Source organism: Aquarana catesbeiana, linkage group LG05 (assembly GCF_042186555.1).
Source record: "Aquarana catesbeiana isolate 2022-GZ linkage group LG05, ASM4218655v1, whole genome shotgun sequence".
NCBI lineage: Eukaryota > Metazoa > Chordata > Amphibia > Anura > Ranidae > Aquarana > Aquarana catesbeiana.
The window spans coordinates 3,186,698-3,207,426 of NC_133328.1; the positions used below are offsets into that span (position 1 = coordinate 3,186,698).

Here is a 20,729-nt window from a genome sequence, read left to right on the forward strand (position 1 = left end):
ATATGCGGCACTGATAGGTGGCACTGGTGTACTGTAATGTATGGTAGTGATGGATGCCAATCAGTGCCAAACAATAATGGCTGCCAATCAGTGATGCCCATTGTGGGCACTGGTTGGCATCCATTGTGGGCACTGATTGGCATCCCTGGTGGTCTAGTGTGGCATACCTGGTGGTGGGCATCCCTGGTGGTCCTGGGGCGGCATCCTCAGGGGTGCTGCGCTGATAATCGATCGGCACAGACCCCCACCCCCGTCAGAGCAGTAGCCGATCGGCTCTCCTCTACTTGCGCCTGACAGACACCAGTGAGGAAAAGACGATCAATGGCTTTTCCTGTTTAGATTGTGATCAGCTGTGATTGGAGATGGCTGATCACGTGGTAAAGAGCCTCTGTCAGAGACTCTTTACCGAGATCGGAGTTGCGGTGTATCAGACTGACACCCCACAACAACGATCGCCGCGATGGGGGGCGCGCAGCGGCTTAATATCCTGAAGATGTCATATGACGTCTGGTCAGGCTACTGGAACCACTTTGCCGACATCATTTTGATATATATATGGCGGGTGGCAAGTGGTTAAGAAGCCGACTTCATAGTCAGATAAGGGACTATATACAAGATTTTAGTAATAAGAATGATATCATTAGCAGTAATCAGCATGGATTCATGAAGAATCGTTCTCACCAAACCAATCTATTAACCTTCTATGAGGAGGTGAGTTGCCATCTAGATAAAGGAAGGCCTGTAGACGTGGTGTATCTGGATTTTGCAGAAGCATTTGACACAGTTCCCCATAAACGTTTACTGTACAAAATAAGGTGCGTTGGCATGGACCATAGGGTGAGTACATGGATTGAAAACTGGCTACAAGGGTGAGTTCAGAGGGTGGTGATAAATGGGGAGTACTCAGAATGGTCAGGGGTGGGTAGTGGGGTTCCCCAGGGTTCTGTGCTGGGACCAATCCTATTTAATTTGTTTATAAACGACCTGGAGGATGGGATAAACAGTTCAATCTCTGTATTTGCAGACGATACTAAGCTAAGCAGGGCAATAACTTCTCCGCAGGACGTGGAAACCTTGCAAGAAGATCTGAACAAATGAATGGGGGAGGGACAACTACATGGCAAATGAGGTTCAATGTAGAAAAATGTAAAATAATGCATTTGGGTGGCAAAAATATAAATGCAATCTATAGACTGGGGGGAGAACCTCTGGGGGAATCTAGAATGGAAAAGGACCTGGGGGTCCTAGTAGATGATAGGCTCAGCAATGCCAAGCTGCTGCCAACAAAGCAAACAGAATATTGGCATTAAAAGGGGATCAACTCCAGAGATAAAACGATAATTCTCCCGCTCTACAAGACTCTGGTCCGGCCGCACCTGGAGTATGCTGTCCAGTTCTGGGCACCAGTCCTCAGGAAGGATGTACTGGAAATGGAGCGAGTACAAAGAAGGGCAACAAAGCTAATAAAGGGTCTGGAGGATCTTAGTTATGAGGAAAGGTTGTGAGCTCTGAACTTATTCTCTCTGGAGAAGAGACACTGGAGAGGGGATATGATTTCAATTTACAAATACCGGACTGGTGACCCCACAATAGGGAGAAAACTTTTTCGCAGAAGAGAGTTTAATAAGACTCGTGGCCACTCATTACAATTAGAAGAAAAGAGGTTTAACCTTAAACTATGTAGAGGGTTCTTTACTGTAAGAGCGGCAAGGATGTGGAATTCCCTTCCACAGGCGGTGGTCTCAGCGGGGAGCATTGATAGCTTCAAGAAACTATTAGATAAGCACCTGAACAACCGCAACATACAGGGATATATAATGTAATACTGACACATAATCACACACATAGGTTGGACTTGATGGACTTGTGTCTTTTTTCGGCCTCACCTTCTATATAATAAAGTGTCAGTGCGGCGTTGGGGGAGCCGCTTGTACTGACAACTGTAGAAATAAAACATTCGGGGGATGGGAGATGAAGTGTGAGTCATTGTGTTTGACATTAGCTGAAAATGAAGATTGGATTATTAATCGGTAACAACAGCAAAGCCCCCCCCTCCCCCCTCCTTGTAATTGAATGAGTCGGCGTGTCTGACATTTGGAAATAAGGTGTTCTGAATGACGTAGTTATTAATGTTACTTATTCTCCCCGCCGAGTGACAAATAACGGAGGGACTTGCCGGCTAATGGCGGGATTCTCACCGGAAAGGTCTCACATATGGAAGGATTGTTCTGTATTATAAGGCGATCATTCGATCGAATGGAGAATCACCTTCATTCCCGTATTATACTGACATTTATTAAACCCTCCCCCTCCCCCTCCGTTATATTATTTCATTGTTTACTTTTTAATGAAAGTTTTCTTTTCCATGCCGGGTGAGAATGACGTATCCCCCGCTCCCGAATCCTCCCGGGAGACGCACATCACATATGTCAGGAGCCATCGTCTGCATTAAGAAAGAAAAAAGTTTAGGGACTTTAACCACTTGTCTACCAGGCACATTTACCCCCCCCCCCCTTCCTGCCCTGACGCCATTTTTCAGCTTTCAGCGCTGTCGCACTTTGAATGACAATTGTGCGGTCGTGTAAATCTGTACACATAGGACATTTTTATCATTTTCTCCACAAATTGAGATTTCTTTTGATGGTATTTATTCACTTCTGAGTATTTTATTTTTTACTAAAAAAAAAAAAAAAAAAAAACACCAAAAATTTAGAAAAAAACATTTCTTAGTTTCTATCAGTAAATTTTGTAACTAAGTAATTTTTCTCCTTCATTGATGTGCGCTGATGAGGCGGCACTTATGGGCACTGATTAGGTGGCACTAATATGCTGCACTGATGGGCGCTAATAGGTGGCACTGATAGGTGGCACTGGTGGGCACTGATAGGCGGCACGGATAGGCAGTACTGATGGGCATTGATGGGCGGCACTGGTGGGCATTGATGAGGCGGCACTTATGGCCACTGATTAGGTGGCACTAATATGCCGCACTGATGGGCGCTAATAGGTGGCACTGATAGGCGGCACGGATAGGCAGTACTGATGGGCATTGATGGGCGGCACTGATAGCCAGCACTGACTGGCATCACTAATGGGCACTGATCGGTGGCACTTGTGGGCAGTGGTGGTCACTGATTGCTGGCACTGTTGGCGCTATAATGTAATCAGGGCACTAATGATCAATGCCCTGATTACATGTTTTGTGCCCCCTGTGAGGAGATGCCACTGATCGGGTCTCCTCTCCTCACACTTACCGGCATCTCTGTTTTTACATGTGACCGGCTGTGATTGGACACAGCCCATCACATGGTTAAAGAGCCGTGGCTCTTTACAGAGATCGGGGTTGCGCCGTGTCCTAGTGATCGCAGCACTGCATGCCCCCATGGGTGCACGAGAGCGGCCGTTCTGGGATGCCGTCATATAACAGCGTCCCAGAACGGTGGTTGAGCTATGGTTTTACTGCCCTCCAACAGGGGAGGGGAGGGGGGGGGGGTGGCGCGTACACATGCCATGCTCGTAGTGCTTTCCTTCCCGGCTAAGTCAAGAATTATACCCCCGCATTTGCCAAATGCGACCAATTTAAAGTGTTTCTAAACCTCAGACATGAAATCTGACCAAAGCCTATCCCTCTATAGTGTGTACTTGTCTCAGTCCAGAGCACAAAGTCATTTCTGTCATTTCTGAGGTTATGGTCCCATAGCTCGTTTCCCTGGTCCTGGTCGCTTGGCTGACTTCATGGTCCTTGGCCGGTAAACTCGACCGCACAGCGCCGCGCATCCGGTCCTCTCCTCCGACCGGATGTGCGGCGATTGACGGGGACACGGGGCGCCTTCGGGCTCCCTCTCAGTCCCCGCCTCTGCTGCTGTCGCATTGGCCGAGCGCCCCTGTACCGGCGACGTCATCCGAGCACATGCGCAGTAGCTAGTGGTTTCCCTCAAGTCCTCGCCTCTGCTGCTGTCGCATTGGCCAAGCGCTGCTGTGTCGGCGGCGTCACCCGGCACATGCGCAGCAGCCAGCGGTCGGACCGAGATGCGCCGCGCCCGTTCGGGCTCGTCGCGTTTCAAGTGGGGGGGGGTCTATTTAACACACACAGCTTTGCCTTATGGTCAGCAGATGTTGTTCTACCATAGGGAGCCGCACCATACTTTATAGCCCTTCTATAACAAACTTGAGGTAAGCTATTACCACTGAAGCTTGTCACTTCTTGACCTTAATCCTTATTGAGGGACCGCTAATACTAAAAGACTTTACATCGTCTTTCTCTGTTTTTTAGCTTGTAGATATTAACCTCCTCAAGTCACTAACCTATTACTACCTACAAGACTTTCTACTAACGCCTATTTTCAAACTGGGAGCCTTGGCTATACATGGTGCCCCCGCAACGCCTTGTATATATTGCTTTTTAATACAAATAAGTGATTTTCCAGCTGAAACACCACATTGATATGTTTTCCATCATGCTTGACTAGAACATGGTAAGCTGTGTGTATTTTTTGGTTAATATATTTTTTAATCTTGTTTGTATCCATCAGTGTACTAGATTTATTTCCTCCCAATATCTATTAATTGTAATTCAATAGCGGTGGTAGCAATCCTACCGTATTCCCTGTACTTTATTAATATTTACCCTTGGTACTCTCCTTTTGGGATTTGGAGGAATAAATAATCCATTTGATACTAGGCTTTACGAACTGATATTTTAATATAAATATATATACACTATATAATAGGTTCCCCAGTTCCCCCCGGGTGACCAGTTCCTTTGTGGGGTTCCCATGTGACTCTTCTACTTGGTCGGAGCATACTTTATACCTCATTCAATGTTTTGCTTTCTACCCTGAAGTATGTTTGGTGTTTATATTTTATACATACTATATTTATTGATGCATTTTATGTACATCCAGCAGAACTTTCCTTAGCTCCTGAAGAAGCGTTCCCCTGACACGAAACATGTCGAGCCATTAAGAAAATACCTCCCTGGACCTGCAATCTGACCCACAACTCGTCATCTTCCATTCACAAATCGTAACATCGGCTCGGGAATTCGTTCCCCATTTATCTCTGAATGTTTTATTACAGTTCTACATTATAACACGTGGTGTCTTGGTTGTACGTAGGGCAGGGAATATTGAATATATATATATAGAACTTCTCTTTGTGAACTGTATTATCCAAAGTATTTGTTTCTATTTGTGTAGATTATAATAAAATAAACCATTTTTACTTTTTATAGTTAAAATACTTGTGTGCCTTGAAAGTCCATTTTTCTAGTTATTATAGTTCTATCACTTTTAATGAAAGTTGTATGCCTGTCAAAGATAACACCTTCGATGTCCATATGAATGAAATAAGAACTACAACAATGTTTTTGTTACGCTAAGTTTTCAAACGACCGCCCACTCTGAAAAGTTATCTGTGTACAGATCGCTTTTCAGAGGCACTGGACAGGCGGTAAGGAGGTGATGTCTTCTCACTGCCTATTTTAACCCAGTAAATGGCGCACCAACGCATTGCAATCGCACGCGGACACAGGGCGTCTGTGGGGGATCCCTGTTCACTTGAAGTGGTATCAAAAGGCGAGCGGCCGTGGTACTGAAATGCTGGCGGTGGCACCAAAAATGCCGGAAATAGAAGAAATAGAAACATTCTACTAATCACTCTGATACAAGAGAACAGAGAGAACAACTTCTTTCTTTTTGGGCTTTTTTTTTTTCCAATCAAAAGGTAATTTTTAATAACACAAAACAACAAATTGGTCTCACGTTATAATTATTTACCATTTGCCGGGTAATGTGCAGTTTTAATATCACTTCACTTTTTCCAAGGTAACTGTTTTATATCTTGGCATCATTTATTTATGAATAATTTACCAAAAGTCTTTAGGAATTATATTATTATTATTATTTTTTTTTTTTTACAACAAAGTTTTTATCGCGGTTGTAAAAGACGTGAACAACGGAAAACATATTTGCAGGCGCAGCCGTTACAGTAGCAAAAATTCACAGAAATGTATCTGGTTGAAAGAGATGACATATAACATATTGTACATAATATGACAATAAACATATTGTTACTTATGTTGTACACTTTGGTTGACTGGAATCCGGTGTAAGCTGCATTTAATTTGCCATAAAAGAGGTAGAGCTTACTGTCTACAAAGTCTCTGTTCTCCTTATCCTATCAGAGACTGTCCAGTTTTACTATATTGAAACCGTTGTTAGAAACATGAATTTGGCAAAATCATGCCCCAGTTGAAGACTCTTCAGTCGAAACGCGTAGGGCTCATGCTTCCTGCTTCTCACATTGCTGTTTTTACCTGTGATCACTTTTATCTATTTTTGGATTGCCAATTTTTATTTCCAATAAACCAACCTGCACCACGTGGAGCTTCCCTTTTTCCTCTTCTTTTCACGCTTGAGTGCTGTTGATTTTTGCCAGTGTGGACTGTTTTGGTGGCCGACCGGTTTGGGAATTTCATCTTGGAAACCACCATCCAACCCGGGCAGATCGGAGTTCGTGGCTGCTGTCCAAACATCCAGCTTGGCATCAACATACTACTGGAGTTCCAGTACCATGTCTGTCAGACGCACTGCCGTATGGTAGGTGCATCCATCTATATCGGTAAGAGTACCCACCCTTTCTATCTGAGCGCTTTCTTACGCTTTTTGGTTCAGTCCTGATCCAGTGTGACCCCGTAGTTCCTGCCACCACTGAAAATTGGAAGGAATATTACATTGGACACTATATACGTGGACATTTGATTATTAGATCAGTCTAGTCCATTTTTATATCACATTAATTTATGTTCACAGTTTGCCTATTATAACAATATTTTCTCTTCAGGGTGATTAAGTTGCCATTTTAGCGCTACACTATAGGTTTGTTTACAATAAACATATTGTTACTTATGTTGCACACCTTGGTCAACTGGAATCCGGTGTAAGCTGCCTTTAATTTGCCATAAAAGAGGTAGAGCTTACGATCTACAAAGTCTCTGTTCTCCTTATCCTATCAGAGACTGTCCAGTTTTACTATATCGAAACTATTGTTAGAAACAGGAATTTGGCAAAATTGCGAAATAGAAATCAGAAACAGAACAACTTCTTTCTAACAGTGGGGCAAGGTTGGGAAACACAACCTAAAAAAGAACATTTTAAATATTAATAGGAAATATTTCATACTCTATATGGCCAAACTACATGCTCCCCCCTCCAAATGACTGAGTTTGGGGGGGTCTCCAGTGAAGGGTCCTGGTAATACTCCATCACACAAAGACATTGTAGACAATTGTGCTCTTCAATCCTTGTGGTAACAGTTTGGTGAAGACCCTTTTCTGTTCCACCATGACTGTCCCCTGTGTACAAAGCCAGCTCCATAAAGACAGGATGTGACCAGTTTGGTGTGGAGGAATTTGTGTGTCCTTCACAGAGCCCTGACCTCAACCCTACTGAACACCTTTGGGATGAATTGGAATGAGCAAGGTCTTTCCAACCAACATCTCCATAAAGACATGGTGTGATCAGTTTGGTGTGGAGGAATTCAAGTCTCCTGCACAGAGCCCTGACCCCATCCCTACTGAACATCTTTGGGATGAACTGGAACACAAACTACAAGCCAGGTCTTTTGCATACAAACAACACCATACAATCTCCTACGCTCTGGAGCTTGGTCAAATGAGTAGGTGGAGTAGCCAACCCTTTTGGGAAAAATATGGAATGTCACAGGTCTTGCTGCCCTCCTCAGAACAATGGGTATCCTTAGAACTGAAACATACAAAAAGAGAAGGAGGGCGCACCAACCTTGTGCATTACCAAAGATAACATTTATTAATAAAATATAACAAGAATAATACTCACAAACGAGCTTATCAAAACTCCAGCAATTGTGAACAGTATCTCTAGACACCTGCAACCTGGACCAGATGTTTGGAGGAACCAGATGGCATCACAAACGGCTTACACGTTACGAGGGAGAACCCTCTTCTTCAGAGCCACAGCAATTCTTCTGCATACAAAGCCAGCTCCATAAAGACATGGTGTGACCAGTATGGTGTGGAGGAACTCGAGTGTCCTGCACAGAGCCCTGACCCCATCCCTACTGAAGACCTTTGGGATGAACTGGAACACAAATTGCAAGCCAGGTCTTCTGCATACAAAGCCAGCTCTATAAAGACATGGTGTGACCAGTATGGTGTGGAGGAACTCGAGTGTCCTGCACAGAACCCCACTGATCACCTTTGGGATGAATTGGAATGCCGATGGTGAGCCAGGTCTTCTCATCCAAGATCAGCACTTGACCTCACAAATTGGCACAAATTCCCACAGACACCCTCCAAAATCTTGTAGAAATCCTTTCCAGAAAAGTGGAGGATGTTATCGCATCAGGTAGAACAGATACTTCAGAACACTGAACACATATCATATTAGTACACATACTGCAGGCCCGACAACCCACAAATCTAAGACTACCAAATCCCCAGGAAAATGGGAGTCTGAATCCAACAAAACACGTTGGCTTTGCTTATGTCATACACCAATTAAACGATCATTGTTCTCAAACTGGTTGGCATTTCCAAACATTTCTAATCACTCATGGCACTCCTCACCTACCTCCACAATCTCAATCCTACTGAACATCTTTGGGATGAAATGGAACATCAATTGCAAGCCAGGTCTTCTGCCTACAAAGAGAGCTTCATATAGACAGGGTTTGACCAGTTTGGTGTGGAGGAACCTGATTGTCCTGCACAGAGCCCTGACCTCATCCCTACCGATCACCTTTGGGATGAATTGGAACACTGATGGCGAGACAGGTCTTCTCATCCAGCATCAGTACCTGACCTCACAAATGGCACAAATTCTCACAGACATCCTCCAAAATCTAAAAGAAAGTCTTTCCAGAAGAGTGGAGGAGGTTATAGCCACATAGGGGCCACTACATATTAATGGGCATTGGGGGAGGGGAGGGCATCAACTTCATATTAATGTCCATGTCTTTGGAATGGAATTTTGTTGCTAAACAAAAAAAGATGGAAAATTTTGAAAAAAAAAAATCATGTTTCATAGTTTGCTATAAAATTTTGCAAACAGGTCATTTTTCTCCTTCATTGATATGTGCTGATGAGGCGGCACTGGTGGGCACTGATGGGTGGCACTGGTAGGCGGCACTGTTGTGCACTGGTAGGTGGCACAGGTGGGCACAGATGGGCTAGCGGGAGCTCTCCTTGATCAGGACTGATGTCCCTCTGAGAGTCGCCGGTAATCGGCTTTCTTTTTTCTCCTCCTCCGATTACCGGCTCTGTTTACATCACATGATCAGCTGTCATTGGCTGACAGCTGATCACGTGGTAAGAGGTCAGGGTCTCATAGACTCGCTGATCACAGAGCATGCCGTGCTCGCCCTGCAGGGGGCACGCATGCCACTCGGGCACGGGAGGACGTCAATAGAAGTAGTCCCGGCAAAGTAGGTTCGCGCTGTAGCTGTCATTCGGCTCTCGGATCTGAACAAGTTAAAGATAAAGTAAACTTCCTCTGCTGACATTTACCTATAGATAAGCCTATAATAAGTCTTACCTATGGGTAGTGTAAATATCTCCTAGACGTGCGCTGTTTAGGAGATATTTACGTTACATGCAGCCGGTGACATGTCGTTCCTTCCGAGCCCTGTGCCGTGAACGGCGGCTCCCGCGCACACGAGAGTGATGTCATCGCGGCTCCGGCCACTCACAGCGCTGGGGCCTGTGAAAACCGGAAGTAACTGCGGGAAAGTTATCAGCCGCCTCAGCGGTGTTCGGGCGCCGCTGGAAGGCTTTGTTCTAAGGTAAGTATTTCTCATTATGCCTTTGTCTTACAGGTTTTTTTTTTAGTAACCTCTTTAAGATTGGAGAAGGAACCATTTGATTTACAGCGGCTCCCCCTGGGGGTACGCTTCAATAAATACCTAAAGATAACCTATACTAAGCCAGGAGTGCCCAACCTTTTGAAGAGCGAGGGCCACTTAAGCAACTTGGTAACCGGTCACAAGCCACAATGAGCGGAGCGGGCGGATGTCCACTTTATGGACACAGACACAGCGCGCTCTACTTCATGGGCCCTAAAATCCACCCAGACGGAAAGGGATGGACCCCCTTCTGTTTATATTTGCGGATTGGATTGGAGGAAGGCAGGTCTGTTTATATCTGCCCCCCCATAGAGCTGAATGGAGGGTTCGATAGGGTCCACCTGAAAAACAGACAGGCAGACCCAATCGGACCAATCATGTGAAAGAGGCCTAAGGCTGCTTTTACTCTGATGCACTTCGGTTTACTGGCACCGTGGGTGCAGCGCAGGGCACCTGTGTCTTTCCTGTGGCACTTTGCTATAGACTTCTAGTATATCCTGCATTCAGGAGTTTTGGTGAGCTTTTTAGAAAGCGCACCAAACCTGCAGGTAGTAACAGAAGTCTATGGCTCTGTGCAGGTCATCCACAGGACAGGTGCGCTGCGCTGCACCTGTGGATCAGTTTGAAAGCAGCCCAGTAACCACTGAAGCCCAGATATACACTTTGATTTTAGTAATAAACTGACCCTTTTTTTTTTTTTTTATTATTTCAATCGTTTTTATTGTTGTGCATTTCCAAGTTACAAACAATGTTACAAACAGATAAACATAAGCATATATGTACTATAATCAAGGGTACGTAGATTAATCTTTTGAACAAATACAGTAATTAGGCAAATAAGTTCAATATCCTTATACTGTATAATATTCCTGGGTTGTAACTGTATTTCTCATTCATATAACTAGGTTCTAGAAGAAATGCAACAAGCATTTTTCAGGTTTGGGAAGGGCAGGAAAAAGGAAGGGGGGGGGACAAGGAGGGGAACATGTATGAGTAATTATCAAGAGTTATATCTTGGTGATTTCCTTATACCAATTAGACCAGGAGTTCCACATTTGTCTCAGCTTGGTGTTAGGGCGGTGCAACCAGCTACGGCCCTTGGTTGTTGTTGAATAGAAGTGTCTCGTAATTGTGGTGAGTCTGAACCATTGTAACTACTTTATGTTGAGCCTAGCTGCCAGTAATATGTGGGCTATTACTTTCCTGTGAGCTATGGGTATGAGATCTATATTTAAATTTAGTAAAGCTAGATCAGACGATGGTAGTAGGGTTGATCCTGTAATTTGTGAAAGGATCAAGAGTTCTTGCCAGTATTTTGTTAATTGTGGGCATTCCCACAATTAACAAGATCCCTTTGATCCGCATCCTCCAGCACTCTGGAGATGTTTGATGGTCAAATTTAGCTATTTTATCTGGGGTTAATTACCTCCTTTGAATGATGTTTTGCGTGAGTTCCCACAGTGCTGTGCATTTTGTGGCATCATATGTGGATTTGAGCGCTCTCTGCCATTCTGACCCTGAGTATGATCTGCCTAAATCTCGCTTCCTTTGGTCAAAAGTCAGGGAGTGGTGGAATTGTTTTTTTTTTTTCCTGTAGAAGGCTATGAAATAAGGAAATACATTTATTTCCAGGGACGTGTGGCAAGTAAAATGTGTTACCTGTGTAGAGCTAGAGATTGGAAGTTGTGGGTTGTTTTTGAGACAGTGTACGATTTGTAGATATTGGTAGTGTGATTCTGGGCCTAGATTTAGCTCTGTTTTAAGGTTTTGGAAAGGTTTGATCTTATTGGTCTTAGGGGGTCTTGTTTGGACCATTTATGTGTATGGAGGTCAGGGATAAGCAAGTTAAGGACAGATAGGGGTAATTTGATGGGTGTTGTTGGAGTGCTTCTCCAAGTGGTGGATGTTAGTTTACACCATGCTCTGACTGGGGCTGTCATGGTCAATGGGAGGAATTTGGGGGGATTTGTTTTTGGATGTATGCTACATATCCAGTTTTCTAGATCTTTACCTGGGATTGTATAATTAGGCAAATAAGTAGGGATGAGCTTCGAGTTCGAGTCAAACTCATGTTCGACTCGAACATTAGCTGTTCGCAAGTTCGCCGAACACCGAACAATTTGGGGTGTTCGCGGCAAATTCGAATGCCGCGGAACACCCTTTAAAAGTCTATGGGAGAAATCAAAAGTGCTAATTTTAAAGGCTTATATGCAAGTTATTGTCATAAAAAGTGTTTGGGGACCCGGGTCCTGCCCCAGGGGACATGTATCAATGCAAAAAAAAGTTTTAAAAACGGACGTTTTTTCAGGAGCAGTGATTTTAATAATGCTTAAAGTCAAACAATAAAAGTGTAATATCCCTTTAAATTTCGTACCTGGGGGGTGTCTATAGTATACCTGTAAAGGGGCGCATGTTTCCCGTGTTTAGAACAGTCTGACAGCAAAATGACATTTGGAAGGAAAAAACACATTTAAAACTACCCGCGGCTATTGCATTGCCGACAATACACATAGAAGTTCATTGATAAAAACGGCATGGGAATTCCCCCCAGGGAAACCCCGAACCAAAATTAAAAAAAAAAAAAAATGACGTGGGGGGGTCCCCCTAAATTCCATACCAGGCCCTTCAGGTCTGGTATGGATATTAAGGGGAACCCCGGCCAAAATTAAAAAAAAAAAAAATGACGTGGGGTTCCCCCTAAATTCCATACCAGACCCTTCAGGTCTGGTATGGATTTTAAGGGGAACCCCGCGCCAAAAAAAAAAAAAAAACGGCGCGGGGTTCCCCCAAAAATCCATACCAGACCCTTATCCGAGCACGCAACCTGGCAGGCCGCAGGAAAAGAGGGGGGGACGAGAGTGCGGCCCCCCCCCTCCTGAACCGTACCAGGCCACATGCCCTCAACATTGGGAGGGTGCTTTGGGGTAGCCCCCCAAAACACCTTGTCCCCATGTTGATGAGGACAAGGGCCTCATCCCCACAACCGTGGCCGGTGGTTGTGGGGGTCTGCGGGCGGGGGGCTTATCGGAATCTGGAAGCCCCCTTTAACAAGGGGACCCCCAGATCCCGCCCCCCCCCCTGTGTGAAATGGTAAGGGGGTACAAAACTACCCCTACCATTTCACTAAAAAACTGTCAAAATAGTTAAAAATGACAAGAGACAGTTTTTGACAATTCCTTTATTTAAATGCTTCTTCTATCTTCCTTCATCTTCTTCTGGTTCTTCTGGCTCTTCTGGTTCTTCCTCCGGCGTTCTCGTCCAGCATCTTCTCCGCGGCGTCTTCTATCTTCTTCTCCTCGGGCCGCTCCGCACCCATGGCATGAGGGGAGGCTCCCGCTCTTCTCTTCATCTTCTTCTTCATCCTCTTCTCTTCTTCATCTTCTTCATCTTCATCTTCTCTTCTTTTCTTCTGCGGGCCGCTCCGCATCCATGCATGGAGGGAGGCTCCCGCTGTGTGACGGCGTCTCCTCGTCTGACGGTTCTTAAATAACGGGGGCGGGGCCACCCGGTGACCCCGCCCCCCTCTGACGCACGGGACATGACGGGACTTCCCTGTGGCATTCCCCGTGACGTCACAGGGAAGTCCCGTCAAGTCACCGTGCGTCAGAGGGGGGCGGGGTCACCGGGTGGCCCCGCCCCCCGTTATTTAAGAACCGTCAGACGAGGAGACGCCGTTACACAGCGGGAGCCTCCCTCCATGCATGGATGCGGAGCGGCCCGCAGAAGAAAAGAAGAGAAGATGAAGATGAAGAAGATGAAGAAGAGAAGAGGATAAAGAAGAAGATGAAGAGAAGAGCGGGAGCCTCCCCTCATGCCATGGGTGCGGAGCGGCCCGAGGAGAAGAAGATAGAAGACGCCGCGGAGAAGATGCTGGACGAGAACGCCGGAGGAAGAACCAGAAGAGTCAGAAGAACCAGAAGAAGAAGAAGATGAAGGAAGATAGAAGAAAGAAGAAGTATTTAAATAAAGGAATTGTCAAAAACTGTCTCTTGTCATTTTTAACTATTTTGACAGTTTTTTAGTGAAATGGTAGGGGTAAGTACCCCCTTACCATTTCACACAGGGGGGGGGCCGGGATCTGGGGGTCCCCTTGTTAAAGGGGGCTTCCAGATTCCGATAAGCCCCCCGCCCGCAGACCCCCACAACCACCGGCCACGGTTGTGGGGATGAGGCCCTTGTCCTCATCAACATGGGGACAAGGTGTTTTGGGGGGCTACCCCAAAGCACCCTCCCAATGTTGAGGGCATGTGGCCTGGTACGGTTCAGGAGGGGGGGGGCCGCACTCTCGTCCCCCCCTCTTTTCCTGCGGCCTGCCAGGTTGCGTGCTCGGATAAGGGTCTGGTATGGATTTTTGGGGGAACCCCACGCCGTTTTTTTTTTTTTTTTTTTGGCGCGGGGTTCCCCTTAAAATCCATACCAGACCTGAAGGGTCTGGTATGGAATTTAGGGGGAACCCCACGTCATTTTTTTTTTTAAATTTTGGCCGGGGTTCCCCTTAATATCCATACCAGACCTGAAGGGCCTGGTATGGAATTTAGGGGGACCCCCCCACGTCATTTTTTTTTTTTTTAATTTTGGTTCGGGGTTTCCCTGGGGGGGAATTCCCATGCCGTTTTTATCAATGAACTTCTATGTGTATTGTCGGCAATGCAATAGCCGCGGGTAGTTTTAAATGTGTTTTTTCCTTCCAAATGTCATTTTGCTGTCAGACTGTTCTAAACACAGGAAACATGCGCCCCTTTACAGGTATACTATAGACACCCCCCAGGTACGAAATTTAAAGGGATATTACACTTTTATTGTTTGACTTTAAGCATTATTAAAATCACTGCTCCTGAAAAAACGGCCGTTTTTAAAACTTTTTTTTGCATTGATCCATGTCCCCTGGGGCAGGACCCAGGTCCCCAAACACTTTTTATGACAATAACTTGCATATAAGCCTTTAAAATTAGCACTTTTGATTATTCATGTTCGTGTCCCATAGACTTTAACGGTGTTCGCGTGTTCGAGCGAACTTTTTTCCTGTTCGCATGTTCTGGTGCGAACCGAACAGGGGGGTGTTCGGCTCATCCCTACAAATAAGTTCAATATCCTTATACTTTATAATATTCCTGGGTTGTAACTGTGTTTCTCATTCATATAACTAGGTTCTAGAAGAAATGCAACAAGCATTTTTCAGGTTTGGGAAGGGCAGGAAAAAGGAAGGGGGGGGGACAAGGAGGGGAACATGTATGAGTAATTATCAAGAGTTATATCTTGGTGATTTCCTTATACCAATTAGACCAGGAGTTCCACATTTGTCTCAGCTTGGTGTTAGGGCCGGTGCAACCAAGGGCTGGTAGCTACAGCCCTTGGTTGTTGTTGAATAGAAGTGTCTCGTAATTGTGGTGAGTCTGAACCATTGTAACTACTTCTTGAACAACTGGGGGTTTAGTAGTTTTCCAGAGTTTTGTTATGTTGAGCCTAGCTGCCAGTAATATGTGGGCTATTACTTTCCTGTGAGCTATGGGTATGAGATCTATATTTAAATTTAGTAAAACTACATCAGACGATGGTGTCACGATGTGTTACCTGTGTAGGGCTAGAGATTAGAAGTTGTGGGTTGTTTTTGAGACAGTGTGCGATTTGTAGATATTGATAGTGTGATTCTGGGCCTAGATTTAGCTCTGTTTTAAGGTTTTGGAAAGGTTTGATCTTATTGGTCTTAGGGGGTCTTGTTTGGACCATTTATGTGTATGGAGGTCAGGGATAAGCAAGTTAAGGACAGATAGGGGTAATTTGATGGGTGTTGTTGGAGTGCTTCTCCAAGTGGTGGATGTAAGTTTACACCATGCTCTGACTGGGGCTGTCATGGTCAATGGGAGGAATTTGGGGGGATTTGTTTTAGGATGTATGCTACATATCCAGTTTTTTAGATCTTTACCTGGGATTGTATATTTTTCTATGGTCCCCCATCTAGTAGAGGGTGATGGAAGGAACCATTCTTTTAGTTGGGCTAATATGCTTGCTGTATGATATTGCAGAGAGCATGCATCTACTAACAGCATCTCTTTAAACTGGGTGTCCAGTACAGGCTAATTAGAGGTGGGGAAACTGGCAATGGGGGATTGGAGCTCTGCTTGTTCTATGGCAGGGGGTAGTATGTGACTTACCTCTGCCTCTGTAGCTGCTGGGTCCAGTCTCATTCTTGCTTTGGTTGGGCTTGAGCAGTGAGGGCTGTGGAGTAGAGAAGCACTTCTGGGAAAGGATCTTCCAGTACCTCCATCGGCATCAGGAAGATCTGGGTAATGGTTGCTGTGTGGTGTGGAGGAGGGGGCTGAGCTGCTGGCGCCATCTTGACCTCCTCCACCTGCAGGCCAGTGAAAGTAAGCTGTGAGTTTTTTCAGCTTACAATCTCCCTGCCATTTCCGTGGGAGGTAGCCGCCGTTGTCTGGGTTCTGTGTTGGAGGTAGGAGTGGTCGATCAGTGCTCTGAGTCTCCGTCCGTCGCTAATGTCTCTGTCAGGGCTCCGGAGCTCCTCTCTCAAGCAGCCATCCGCCGTGCTGCTAGCCACGCTCCCTAAATAAACTGACCTTTAATAACAGTCTTCCATTTAGGTATCGCCAGTTGTTACTGTCCCAGGCAGAGTGTATTTGGTATCACTCCTCCTGTGCCAGGAGCCGGCGCTATACAGGAAGCATCGGCTTATGCGGCTCCGCTCCGCAGCCGCTTGCTTCTTCTACCGCTGGTTCCATTCACAATGCTGATGCTCTGGGATGGTGGGTTCGCAACCTGTGATCTTGGCTCGCCAACCCGCCATCCCAGAGCAAGAGGTCGTGGGTCGCATCAGAGGGCTCTGAGGGCCACCAGTTGGGCTCCCCTGTACTAAGCCATTGTGTATTTCCTTGGAAGGATTACTACCCCTGTTTGTTTTAAGGTACAAACAAGGCCAAGGATAAATCCAAGGGAAAAACCAAGCTTAACTTACCGACCAGCCCGCAGACAACCAAATAACCTAACAGTATGTGTTAAAAGCAGGGGTTTAGTCTGCACACATTTGCAAATGCATGCGTAAGCCACAGAGCCTCGTCAAGGCACCCTGGTATCTGTGGTACCTAACACTAACTTATGAGTGTCCCTACTGTTTGTTTTACCCTAAAACACCCGATAATTTCATAAAGATCACAATTAAAACTGATGGGCAGGTGTTCCTTTTAGTGAGAACTGCATTTCAAATCCATTAGTAAATCCAGAGATATAAGCAGCTGAAATGATATGCTTTCCTTTAAACATTGAACTTGACCCCGACACCTCCTGAGGATCTCTACCGGTCATTGAAGCTTCCCAACACTTAAAAGCCCCTACAGGAAGGAGCTGTACTCCCCCTCCTCCGCTCATTCCATATTCTAGATGTCACATAACCATTTGTACTTTGAAACTTATGATCTCTTTTTATACATTCAAAGCCATCAAACAACTTTGTAAACACAATTTCTTGCCATTATCGCTTCTTTCCATGTTCTCTGAAAGCTGTCATCATGAGAGAACGTATCATTGCTCTGTTTACATTCCGTCTACCTGCACTATACTGTTTAGAAAGCCGATTCTTGTCTGATTTCATGTCTCCAGTACCAGGAGAAGGAATGAGCTATGATGCCCCAGGTTTGGTACAAGCGTTCAGTGAACTTTAAAGTTTCGAGTCCTGAAACCGAAACTCCACTGAAGTCAACGGGAGCTGAAACTTTCAAATGAAAAATGCCCATTTTCTTTAACAAAAAAAAAAATCTATTTGGCTGGTAGCAATGATTTTTTATTTTTAATCCACTGACATTTACAAAGGAAAACCGGCCAATTGGTAACAGGGTGATGGGCGGCCAAGGCTCATTGATGGAGGTGGGGAGGAAGGCTCATTGATGGAGGTGGGAAGGGAAGGCTCATTGATGGAGGTGGGGAGGGAAGGCTCATTGATGGAGGTGGGGAGGGAAGGCTCATTGATGGAGGTGAGGAGGGAAGGCTCATTGATGGAGGCAGGGAAGGGAAGGCTCATTGATGGAGGTGGGGAGGGAAGGCTCATTGATGGAGGTGGGGAGGGAAGGCTCATTGATGGAGGTGGGGGAGGGAAGGCTCATTGATGGAGGTGGGGAGGGAAGGCTCATCGATGGAGGTGGGGAGGGAAGGCTCATTGATGGAGGTGGGGAGGGAAGGCTCATTGATGGAGGTGGGGAGGGAAGGCTCATTGATGGAAGTGGGGGAAGGAAGGCTCATTGATGGAGGTGGGGGAGGGAAGGCTCATTGATGTAGGTGGGGAGGGAAGGCTCATTGATGGAGGTGGGGAGGGAAGGCTCATTGATGGAGGTGGGGGAGGGAAGGCTCATTGATGGAGGTGGGGAGGGAAGGCTCATTGATGGAGGTGGGGAGGGAAGGCTCATTGATGGAAGTGGGGGAAGGAAGGCTCATTGATGGAGGTGGGGGAGGGAAGGCTCATTGATGGAGGTGGGGGAGGGAACGCTCATTGATGGAGGTGGGGAGGGAAGGCTCATTGATGGAGGTGGGGAGGGAAGGCTCATTGATGGAGGTGGGGGAGGAAAGGCTCATTGATGGAGGTGGGGAAGGGAAGGCTAATTGATGGAGGTGGGGAAGGGAAGGCCCATTGATGGAGGTGGGGAGGTAAGGGTCAATGATGGAGGTGGGGAGGGAAGGCTCATTGATGGAGGTGGGGATGGAAGGCTCATTGATGGAGGTGGGGAGGGAAGGCCCATTGAGGGAGGTGGGGAGGAAAGGCTCATTGATGGTGGTGGAAAGGGAAGACTCATTGGTGGAGGTGGGGAGGGAAGGCCCATTGAGGGAGGTGGGGAGGAAAGGCTCATTGATGGAGGTGGGGAGGGAAGACTCATTGATGGAGATGGGGAGGGAAGGCTCATTGATGGAGGTGGGGAGGGAAGGCTCATTGATGGAGGTGGGGAGGGAAGACTCATTGGTGGAGGTGGGGAGGGAAGGCCCATTGAGGGAGGTGGGGATGGATGGCTCATTGATGGAGGTGGGGAGGGAAGGCTCATTGATGGAGGTGGGGAGGGAAGGCCCATTGAGGGAGGTGGGGATGGATGGCTCACTGATAGAGGTGGGGGAGGGAAGGCTCATTGATGGAGGTGGGGAGGGAAGGCTCATTGATGGAGGTGGGGAGGGAAGGCTCATTGATGAAGGTGGGGAGGGAAGGCTCATTGATGGAGGTGGGGAGGGAAGGCTCATTGATGGAGGTGGGGAGGGAAGGCTCATTGATGGAGGTATGGGAGGGAAGGCTCATTGATGGAGGTATGGGAGGGAAGGCTCATTGATGGAGGTATGGGAGGGAAGGCTCATTGATGGAGGTATGGGAGGGAAGGCTCATTGATGGAGATGGGGAGGGAAGGCTCACTGATGGAGATGGGGAGGGAAGGCTCATTGATGGAGGTGGGGAGAGAAGGCTCATTGATGGAGATGGGGAGGGAAGGCTCATTGATGGAGATGGGGAGGGAAGGCTGGCCCGTGTAGTCTGATCCAATAGAAGAGCTACTGGAGCTAAAATTGCAGAAAAAGTGAATGCTGATTCTAATAGAAAGGTGTCAGAACACACAGACCATCACAGTTTGTTGTGTATGGGGCTGCGTAGTAGCAGACCGGTCAGGGTGCCCATTCTGACCAATTTCCACAGCCAAAAGCGCCTACAATGGGCACGTGAGCATCAGAACTGGACCATGGAACAATGGAAGAAAGTGGCCTGGTCCAATGAATTCAAGAATGGTTTGAGGAACACAAAAATGAGTTGGAAGTGTTACCTTAGCCTCCAAATTATCCAGATCATCTGTGGGATGTATTGAAAAAACAAGTCTGATCCATGGAGGCCCCACCTCCCAACTTACAGGACTTAAAAGATCTGCTACTGATTGCTTGGTGCCAGATACCACAGCGTACCTTCAGAGGACAAGTGGAGTCCATGCCTGGATGGGTTATGGTGGGTGGTTATAATGTTATCGCTGATCAGTGTATGCAGCAATATTCCATTGCTGAGAGGAGTGCTTCTTTAGCTATTTATTCACAGTTTGCATATTACAGTCACACAGGCAAATACAAAAGCTGTTTGTGAGATGTGATCTGGAATAAAAAGCCATTGTCGGTGTAGTTGCTCTGCACTGTGTCTGTGCCAAGCGGGCAGATATATTTCAGCATGTGCCCTCCGGAGCAGACTGCCTGAACGCAGGATAAAGGGGTGCCAGCTGTGAGTTGTACCTGTAAATTCAGCCCACATTTTACCGACTGCTGGGACAACCATGAAACCACGGCCTGGCGGACGTCTCCAAAAAACAAGTCTATTAACCGAGCCAGCACAGCGGAAAGACTTCTGAATGGATATTAATATCGTTCTGTCTTCCCTGTACATCTCCCCGGGGACGACACAACTCCATTTCTCAGAGACACATGCCAAGAAAACTCAGAACATCGGCAGGAGAAACAGAGACAATACAAGGGACCATCTAATTGTTTAAAATCCTTAGGGCCCGTTTGGACCTTCACCTCCTGGGTTGTTGGATTAACACATGTCTGGTAATGTGAAGTTTTTGTTTTACATTAACCACTTGCCTACCGGGCACTTTTACCCCCTTCCTGCCCAGGACAATTTCCAGCTTTGAATGACATTTGCGCGGTCAATGCAACACTGTACCCGTATGATATCTGTTATCTTTTTTTTTAGACAGATAGATCTTTCTTTTGGTGGTTTTTAATCACCTCTGGGTTTTTGTTTTTTTTTTGCTAAACAAACAAAAAAAAAAAACAAACATTTTGAAAAAAAAAAGTTTGTTATAACATTTTCTAAATAAGTAATTTTTCTCCTTCAC

The 20,729-nt window shown here is 46.2% G+C and overlaps 1 long non-coding RNA gene across 1 annotated transcript in view; it reads right to left on the bottom strand.

Annotated features, from left to right (window-relative positions):
- The window catches only part of LOC141145758 (uncharacterized), a 91,951-nt gene that overhangs the window by 4,599 nt on the left and 66,623 nt on the right, over window positions 1–20,729 (bottom strand). The window contains exon 5 of the long non-coding RNA XR_012244628.1: window positions 2,342–2,443. This is a non-coding gene — a long non-coding RNA (uncharacterized lncRNA). The remainder of the gene's footprint in view (window positions 1–2,341; window positions 2,444–20,729) is intronic.